General features: G+C 41.0%; 1 protein-coding gene across 2 annotated transcripts in view; it reads right to left on the reverse strand.

Moving 5' to 3' along the window:
* ATXN2 (ataxin 2) overlaps positions 1 to 10296 on the reverse strand; it is a 127032-nt gene that overhangs the window by 115955 nt on the left and 781 nt on the right. The window lies entirely within an intron of this gene.

Here is a 10296-nt window from a genome sequence, read left to right on the forward strand (position 1 = left end):
GGAGGAAGCACATTGTCTGGGGTAAACGGTGAGACACTGTGCAAGAGAGGTTCTAGACTAAGACTTTAAAGACATATTTAAGAGGATGAGACAACGAGACTGGCAGAATTTGATTTATACTGGAGAATAAATACAGTGTGCGCAATGTGTGGAGAGACTTGACTATCAGGCTGAACAGTCTAGATCTGATTGGGGTAGTTAACGAGAGCCACTAAAAGTTTCTCAACGGAAAGGGGGCACAAAGAAAGACGTTTTGTGGAGATTCTTGTGGCAACGAAAAGAGTAGGAAGTATCTGGACCTGGAGAGACCAATCAGGAGGGGAGCTAAGGTACAGTTAGCAAATACCCTCTAGTGCCCTTAACAGAAAGATGCACCCCACCCCTATCTCTATCCACACCCCTTCTCTAAAGCCAGATGGAATGTCAGAATCCTCTACATAACATTCCAATCAATCAGAATTGGCATATAAGGTGAAACTATCTGCCATCTAGGTTAAGGATCAGAACAGGATAGTCACAGAGGTAAGGAAAGGAATGCCTGGTAGGAACACTACAGAGGAACTTCATTTTGGATTCAAGTTCCTAAGTTAAAAGGACTAGAGACACTCTTCCACTTGAAATGTATGTGACAGAAAACAAAAAATAGCAAAGTAGAATAGAGCCTTTGCTAATTGGAACACTCAGAAAGTGAATTTTTTCTAGATAGGTGCATCTTTATTACTGAATAAACATCTAATTTTGAAAACAAGTCTTAAGAAATATGTCACATTAGAAAGAAAAGGGGACAAGAATCTACAGTCAGTTATGCAGCCAATGATGGGAGAACTTGGGCATATAATCTCCATGGTCTTAGTTTCCTCACCTGTAAAGAGAATGAGAACTAAAAGTCCACCAGAGCCACTTCCAACTCCCAATTTGTATGATTCTAAAATACTGAAGGTTTGCTATGTGCCAAGAATATAACGTAAAAGAATTTAGTACCTCACTTTTTAAGGAAGGTATTCTTTTCCCTCCTTAACAGACATAGAAACTGAGCCTGAGAGTGAGCAAGTGACTTGCCCATTCATTCATTCAAACACCTCGCCACTTACTAAGTGCCAGGCACTGTCACAGGAAATTGAGATACAGCAGTGAACAAAATTAAGGTCCTGCCCTCACAGAACTTGAATATTAGTTACCAAGGGGTGAAACCCGATTCTAGCCTAGACTGGGGTTACCAGATAAAATAAAGGATGCCCAGTTACATTTGCATTTCAGATAAATAACGAATAATTTTGTCCTATGCAATTTGGGACATTTTATACTAAAAAAATTAGTCATTGTTTATCAGAAATTCAAATTTAACTGGGCACCCTGTATTTTTATTTACTAAAACTGGCAACTCTAGCCTAGACATAATCGCAAAACCCTTCCTCAATCCTTTTTTTTTTTTTAAATATTTTATTTTTCCTTTTTCTCCCCAAAACCCCCCAGTACATAGTTGTATATTCTTCGTTGTGGGTCCTTCTAGTTGTGGCATGTGGGACGCTGCCTCAGCGTGGTTTGATGAGCGGTGCCATGTCCGCGCCCAGGACCCGAACCAACGAAACACTGGGCCGCCTGCAGCGGAGCGCGCGAACTCAACCACTCGGCCCGGGGCCAGCTGCCCTTCCTCAATCCTTTTACTACCACATCTCAGTGCCTCTAAATCAGTGACTGACGATGCCAATGAAAAACCAGGTTATGGTGCAACACAGTATATATACATTAACTCAAACTGTTAAAGTTAACTGAAACTTTAAACAACTCTCACCCTTAACAATGCAATGCACTCTAATATCTTCTGTTCTTTTTCACCTTTCTGAAAACGCTTGTCATGACCCACTGAAGTGATTTTACAATCTACTAAGGGGTCATGACCTACAGTTTGAAAAATACTTCTTTGAAAGATAATGAAAAACAATTTAACCTTGTCTTATGAAGCACAATTATGAACACATCAATTAACTACATCGTGCTATAAAACAGTAATGCCTCTGGAGTCTACTAAGGCAAAGAGCTATAAACATACAGTTAAAACTCCTAGGATGGTAGGGACTGGCCTGGTGGTGTAGTGGTTAAGTATGCATGCTCCCCTTTGGCGGCCCGGGGTTTCCAGGTTCGGATCCCAGGTGCAGACCTACACAGTGCTCATCAAGCCATGCTGTGGCAGCATCCTACATATATGTAAACATATAATATATAGTACATATATAGAAGAGAGAGAGAGGAAGATTGGCACAGATGTTAGCTCAAGGCCAATCTTCCTCACCAAAAAACAAAAAACACACTCTCCTAGGATGGTATACTTTTTGAGCTCTTTTGTCTGTTTTTTATAATTCTCCCATCTTTTTTTTTTTTTAAAGATTTTATTTTTCCTTTTTCTCCCCAAAGTCCCCAGGTACATAGTTGTGTATTTTTAGTTGTGGGTCCTTCTAGTTGTGGCACTTGGCATGCCGCCTCAGCATGGCTTGATGAGCAGTGCCATGTCCGCACCCAAGATCTGAACCAGCGAAACCCTGGGCCGCCGAAGCAGAGCACATGAACTTAACCACTCAGCCATGGGGCCAGCCCCAAATTCTCCCATCTCTTACCTTTCTATCATGCTATTATTTCTCACTGCTGTCAAGATGTTTGCCTCTAAAAGTTTTACCTTTCTATTTGCTGACAATCCATACATCAAAAAAGCAAGCTAGAGGGGCCAGTCCAGTGGTGTAGTGGTTGGCTTGGCACACCCTGCTTTGGCAGGCCAGGGCTCACCAGTTCAGATCCCAGGCACGGACCTACACATCACTTATCAAGCCATGCTGTGGCAGGCCTCCCACATATAAAATAGAGGAAGATGGGCACAGATGTTAGTTTAGGGCCACTCTTCCTCAGCAAAAAGAAGAGGACTGGCGACGGATGTTAGCTCAGGGCTAATCTTCCTCAAAAAACAACAAAAAAACAAGCTATGTAGAATCATATATAATTAAAAGCAAATCAACTCTGAAAGAGGCCCTGAAGAGTTCCCCTTTCTGTAATCTGCACAAGCTTCGGTGTAAAGACCTTAAGTCTCTTCTCTACCTAATTTTCAAGTGTGTAGGAATGAAGATAGTTAATACGGTCCACAAAAAATGTTTGAGCCCCAAAAGAAAAATACACAATTTAGTTCAAAACTAGCTTTTTTTAAAACTAAAACTATAATCAAGATTAATCTTGACTGTTTACAAAGATTACTGCCAAGAACATTTTTTAATATTTGATTTATAAAAAGCAATATGAACATAAAGTGGCAATCACATATATTTGACCATTGATGGGGCCAGCCCCGTGGCCGAGTGGTTAAGTTCGCGCACTCCGCTTCGGCGGCCCAGGGCTTCGCCGGTTTGGATCCCAGCGCGGATATGGCACCGTTCATCAGGCTATGCTGACGCGGCATCCCACATAACACAACAAGAAGGACCCACAACTAAAAAAATATATACACACAACTATGTACTGGGGGGCTTTGGGGAGAAAAAGGAAAAATAAAAAAATCTATTTAAAAAAAAAATTTGACCAATGACAACACTGTTAGCTAAAACCTCTCAAGATAATACTTTCAAGAGGACAACATTCTAAAGTTCTGATACACTTAATAAAAATAAGCCACAGTCATTTATAATGATATCGCAGACAAGCCTCATACCATAAACTGATGGGATTTACAAAGACTCCATCACAGAACGTCATTTTATCCAGTTCCCAAAATGCAGTTAGCTATTAATCACGGCATGAAATTGATATTTTATAGCCACTTGACTCAATTTCAAGCCTTAAAGTATAAGAAATATACACAATTTTCTTTTAAATTAAAAGGAATTTCAAATTTTCACATGAATACAACTGCAAATAATTTTCAGCAAATAAAACATAAAGTTAATAGTTGTGGCAAATTTTCATAACAACTCAGATCCAAAACAATACTAAACCATTAAAAATAATAAAACCAGCAACGTGGATGGCCCTCGAGGGTATTATGTTAAGCGAAATAAGCCAGTCAGAGAAAGACGAACTCTATATGACTCCACTCATAGGTGGAAGTTAGTATATTGACAAGGAGATCTGATCGGTGGTTACCAGGGAAAAGGGGGGGTGGGGGGAGGGCACAAAGGGGGAAGTGGTGTACCCACAACATGACTAACAAAAACGTACAACTGAAATCTCACAAGGTTGTAATCTATCATAACATTAATAAAAAATAATAATAATAATAAAACCAAGGACTTCATATTTAAGTAGAAGATTTCACACACATATGTAGAAAATTACATATTTTTTTTAAATAAGGAACTAAGACCTCCTATTTTAGCAAGCCAAACTCAAGGTTACAAAAAGATATCCTGAAGGGCAAGGACTGTCTGCGGTTGTGTATTCTTTAAAATACACAGCATGATCTTGTTTATGTCTATGTCTGTGTTTATTCAAAGGGAGGGATATAATAAAATTCTACAAATATGTTGCTTTGGGCAAGTCCCCTAACCTCTCAAAGCTTAGGGGTTTTTTCCCTTCTATTTTAAGATAAGATTTTGTGTTATTTCTTCATGCTCTAAAATTCTAATTTTAGGAAAAACATGTTTTAAAAAATGACACATATTGTTGAATCCGAAACAATATGTACCACATGATTCCATTTTGTTTAACACATATATGTACATGTTCAGTCTGAAAAGATATATACCAAATTTCTAACAGTGGTTATCTCAAAGGCAAGACTGTGGATGATTTTAATTTTAAAGGGGTTTGGGCTTTTTAATTGTTTTGTTTTTTAATTCTATGCACTCTTACTTTTCTACAATGACTATTTAAAACTTACTGGTTTTCAAATTGGAAGAGAACTTTCAAATATAAATCAGTCAGTACTTATACGAAGATCGTTTCTCAATTTATTAATTTCAAGAATAAATGTGCCCTAGACAATGGTTCAAGTACAGCTCTTATCTCTATTATACCATAAGCAGCTTAAGATCAGGGACCACATTCTATGCATATCTGTATGCCCCAAAGCACTAAATTATGTATATGTATGTGTACGTGTGTATGACATAAAATCTCTTCAATTAATCGGTGTTTTAAACAACAGGAAAAGTGGTTTATGACACAACTGCCTACAAAATTGCAAATCTGCTTTGTTTGGCAAGCACCTTAATGGAGAATAATACTGTTCTATGCAGAACATTCATCTTCAAAAGCAGAAGAAATTCTTTTTGATTAGGAAAAATACAGTTTAAGGATTTCAAAAAACATTAAGATATAGCTCAACCTGTTTCCAACCATTAGTACTGCTAGTGAAGGTTATAAGTTCAAAAGTGTCTATGTTACAAATTATAGATTTAGATGCTACAACCTTTCAAAGGCTTGATACCAGCTTCATATTCACTGATGAATAAATTTTCTCATAAAAACATTCCTATTTTTGAAGTCTAACATCTAAAGAGGCAAAAAGACCTCAAGAGAAAAGAGCATTCTTTATTTTAGTAACACTATTGCTAAAAAGACACTGTATCAGCCTCTTAAAATCCTGGTATGGTAACAGTATAGATGACCCAGATATGCTTCAAAATAAGAAAAGTACTTTCACTTAAAAAGACACAGTAGCAGACAGGCCTGTTAACAAACTCTATTTAAATCTCTATTGAAGTTGTCACAATCATTTGAAATAGCTACAAAAACAGGGTTTTGTTCAAGCTCAATTCTTTATACAATATCAAAATACTATTACTATTTAGCCAAAAAGGAAATTACAATTCCAAGGGGGAAAATCTTCTAAAACCTTAAAATTCTTTTCAAGGCATAAAAACACACTTTGCTATGGTGAAAGTAAGTTGTGACACAGCTGTAGATATTTAGGTCAAAAAAAATCAGATCCTCTTTTAAGGCGAAACATATGGCTATTAAATAGCTATGATATGAGTTAACATCCCCTGTGTAAAATTATAACAGTCTAACTAGAGAAACAGAAAATAGAAGTTTACATTTAACCAAAAAAGAAACACAATGACTGATACCACGAAAGTTTTGACTTTTCAGAAAGCAAAATCCTTAAGCAACTACAGGCTTACTTTTTTCTCTGACAAAGATAAGCAATTTGATGTAGGTTTTTGATCAATCTTAAAAAGTATATTTTCTCTAGGTATTTGGGATGAAAATCAAACTGATTAGGTAAAATAAATAAGCCCAATAGAAAGACATCTTTTAACAACCACCTACAGTTTACCTCAAATGACATGTCAATTAACTTTTTTGGTCCCATCTTCAGATTTGGTTATTATTAATACTCACACAAAACAATGAATTAACAAAGGATACATGATGCAGTTTAAATCTTATAAATTACAGAGAGGGCCATATGACTGACTAATCTAGATAAAAAGCAAATAGCTAACTACCTCACCGTCAAAACTCTGCTCAAATGTTACATGCCCAATGAGGCCTCCCTAACCCATTTAAAATCGCAACCCACTCCCTTCTCCCACACTCCCAATTATACCCTAAACCTGCTCTCCCCTAATCCCATAGCTCTTATGGAATATCATAGACAGTTTGCTAATTTAATGTCTCTTGCTTATTTTCTGGTTGATCACATTAGGATATAAACACCAGGAGGGCAGCTATGTCTGTTTTATTCATTGATATATCCCAAGCACCTACACCTGCCTTGTACAGAGATTTTCAAAGAATTTATGTGTTGAATGAACACAGATGTTTTTAGGCTCTCCTAGAAGATATTCAAAGGGATGACTATCTCACTGATACTTACATGGAAGCATGATGAACAATTACACTAAATTGCAGTATAATTTCTAAGTTGCAATGCCTTAAGAGAAAGCTGCAGTACAAGTACTAAGCTGAAAACTACTCAAATAAAAAGGTTTTATTCACACCTAATCCTGTATCCAAAGAAATTCTAATGTTATATTATTTAGGACTGTGAATAGGATTCGCAGGATTGTAAATCCATTTTTTTTAAAACAGGAAAGGGAATGTGGAAGGGAAAGAGATAGAGATTAACCAATGATAATTCCCAGTAGTACCATGAAACTACATAAATTGACCAGAGATAATTTGGTGATAGGCTAGCAGCTAATAAAAAATACCCCAACCATCAAAAAGCTTTCAAACAAGTTGCACAGGTTTTCATTCCTCTACTCAGAAATATCAGCACAGGGGCCAGCCCCATGGCCGAGTGGTTAAGTTCATGCGCTCCACTTCCTCGACCCTGGGTTTCACCAGTTGGGATCCTGGGCATGGACATGGCACCGCTCACCAAGCCATGCTGAGGCGGCATCCCACATAGCACAACCAGAGGCACTCACAACTAGAAAACACAACTATGTACTGGGGGGCTTTGGGGAGAAAAAGGAGGAAAAAAAAGATTGGGAACAGTTGTTAGCTCAGGTGCCAATCTTTAAAAAAGAAAAAAAAAGAAATAGCACAATAGATAAACCATGTATCCTCATTAGTATTAACAGTTTTTTTCAAAGCATCTTCACATATATTATTTCATTACATCCTCAGAGAAACCAAATTCAAACTCAAATATAATCAAGTAAATAACAAAAGCACTTAATAATGTATGCACTTGACAGTAAATGCAACTTTTCCCTTGAAAATCCTCCCCAGTGTTTGACAAATGACAAAGAAATCATTCTATAGAAGAGACACCTTCTTGGCACTGGAAATGAATACAAGTCTTCTAAGAGGAAGATGGCGCAGCAAGCAAGAGCCATAAACGTCCTGAAGCTCTTTGGCCCAGTAAAACCACTCCTGGGAACTTTCTCTAAGGAAATTATTAGACTGAGGCAAAAAGCTAGGAATATAAAGCTGTTTACTGCACCACTGTCTATAATAACAAAAACGTGGAAACCCAAGTCTCAACGATAGAGAACGGTTAAGCAGAAACCTAAACAAATTTATAATACAACATTAAGGAGAAAAAGACTGAATGCAAAATAACATACACAATCACTAAACCTACACAAAAATGAATAAAGGCAAAAATAAGAATTGGATTAAGGTAAAATTATGTTCAAACTTTCATATTGTGGTTACATTGTTCTAAGAGAAAACAACCACCTTCTAAAACGTATTATGACAAGACAATAAATTTTTGAAAGCCATGAAAATCCACTATTCACCAAAAAAAAGTCAAATATGATGAAACATTATTTAAAGCAGACGTGAATTTCTAGACTTTCAAGAATATTTTGCTATCTCTAAATATGTCAAACCCAATGCTGCACTTTTTCTTCTCCCGTAGTCCCAGAAACTTATTTTAACTGTCAACACACACACACATAAGTGAGACTCTAGAAATTGCCATGGCTTACAAAGAATCTAGTTACAGTGATTCAAAACTGAAAGGAATTCTGCAAGTATATTAACTAAAGATATGTACAAGAACAAAACTTCACATTATATAAATCCAATACACTAAAAAAAACCCCACATATTTATCAAAAAGAATAAGTGCCACACTTTATGCCTCAAGTAAAATAAAGGGAGAAGGAATCTAAGTTAACCCTAAGTGTTTGTGACGCCTCAAGGAACAAACAGAAAAAGACCTGCGGTACTAAAATATTCCAAATACTTTTGATCACCCAAACCATTCTGGAACAGATTCTTTATAATTTTTAAGCCTAAGGAGACTGGATGCAACTTAAAAGGCTTAATGTTAATTTTTAATTATTTGAACAAGTTGAACGAATCTGCCAGATTTCTGATACCTAAGAAAGAAAAAACAGTGCATCTTTTTGTATAAAAATTATATTTACAATTTTTCCATTTTTCACTATGGATGCCACTGAAAAAAGGGAAACTGGAGTTACAGAATCCTAGGTGGAAAGAGCTGGGAAACCAGGCACTTCATCTGAACTGATCTGACTAGGTAGTCGTCTGTGGGTGCTTCCGACAAGGGGGACCTAGGAGTAGGGGGTAGGGGAGAAGTCAAAAAACCAATGTTCCCCCTCCTCGCACTGAAGGCAGAATTCCTTAAAAAGCAGCTCTGATTCATCTTGATGGGTAACTTCTCCTACCAAAAATGAAAATTCTTTGGAAACGGATTGCTGAAAACCTGTTTTCAGAAAGAAAACTCCGTGCATGAAAAATTCTCCTTCTCCCACCTTCTAAAGCCCAGGACGTCTATTAAGAAGCCCCCCGCAGCGGCCCTGCAAACCCCACCTAGGCCCGAGGGAGGCACGCGGCGCCCGCTGCGCGGAGGGGCGCGGGGCACGGGGAGATGGACCCGCGTGCCCTTGGAGAGCGCTGGCTGCACTCCCCAAGTTAAGGACACTGGCCACAATGGAACGGAGTCTATTGACATTGCTGCCCCGGCTGAACACGAAGCATTTTCCCCGTTCGTGACACGCGAACCGACAACCACCCCCCTACCCGGCCTCCCCGCACACACACCCCCTCCAGGGGCACCCGGCTAGCTGAGACAGCACGGAGCCCCCCGTCTCGACCACAAGCCTGGCTCACGGGGGGGAAGGGGGAGACGACGCAAGGAAGCAGCCGCATTTGTGCCCCCGGGAGCCCCTCCACGTCCCCTGCTGCAATCCCTCTCCGCTCCAAATTCCAAACACCGGGGCGGGGGTTGGGGGAAAATGCGCAACGCGCCGGCTGCCCGCCGCCCGCCCCACGTGCCCTGCCCGGCCGGGCTCCGCACGCGCGCCGGCCCGGCCCTGCCCACCGCTCCGCAAAGGCGCCCCTCGGCGGCGGCCTCGGCGCAGCACTGCGGCTCGGCCCGCGCGCCGGGAGGCCTGCGGGGGAAGCGGCGCCGGGAGGGGGCCGGGCCCCGCGCTCGGAGGGCGCCGCTGCGGGAGACGGCCGAGCCCCCGCCGCCGCCGCGGGGTTCACTGGGGGCGGGGGGTGCGGGGCTACTGCGCCCCCATCGACCCGGCCCTTCGAGCTGCCCCGGGCGGGGCGCGGGGTGGGCGAGGGCACTGCACAGACCCTGCTGAGTCCAGGGGAGCCCTGCGGCCGCCCCTCCAAGAGCAGGGGGATGCCGCCCGGACCCCCACCCCCACCCCGTTATACCCCACTGGGGGACTCGGCAAGTTTCGGGAGACGGCACCCAAACCTCAAGCCCCCTGCACGTTACCATCCCCACAGCGGCGGGGGCGCTGCCCAGGCATCCCTCACGGCGGCGGAGAGGCTCAAAAAAGGGGCAAGGGGGCTGACAACCGCCGACACCCGTGACCCCCGCCCCAGCACTGGCCCCCAGAGCGGGAGGCGGCCCGGACCTTCCATCTTGAC

The sequence above is a fragment of the Equus quagga genome, chromosome 15, assembly GCF_021613505.1.
Source record: "Equus quagga isolate Etosha38 chromosome 15, UCLA_HA_Equagga_1.0, whole genome shotgun sequence".
Lineage (NCBI taxonomy): Eukaryota > Metazoa > Chordata > Mammalia > Perissodactyla > Equidae > Equus > Equus quagga.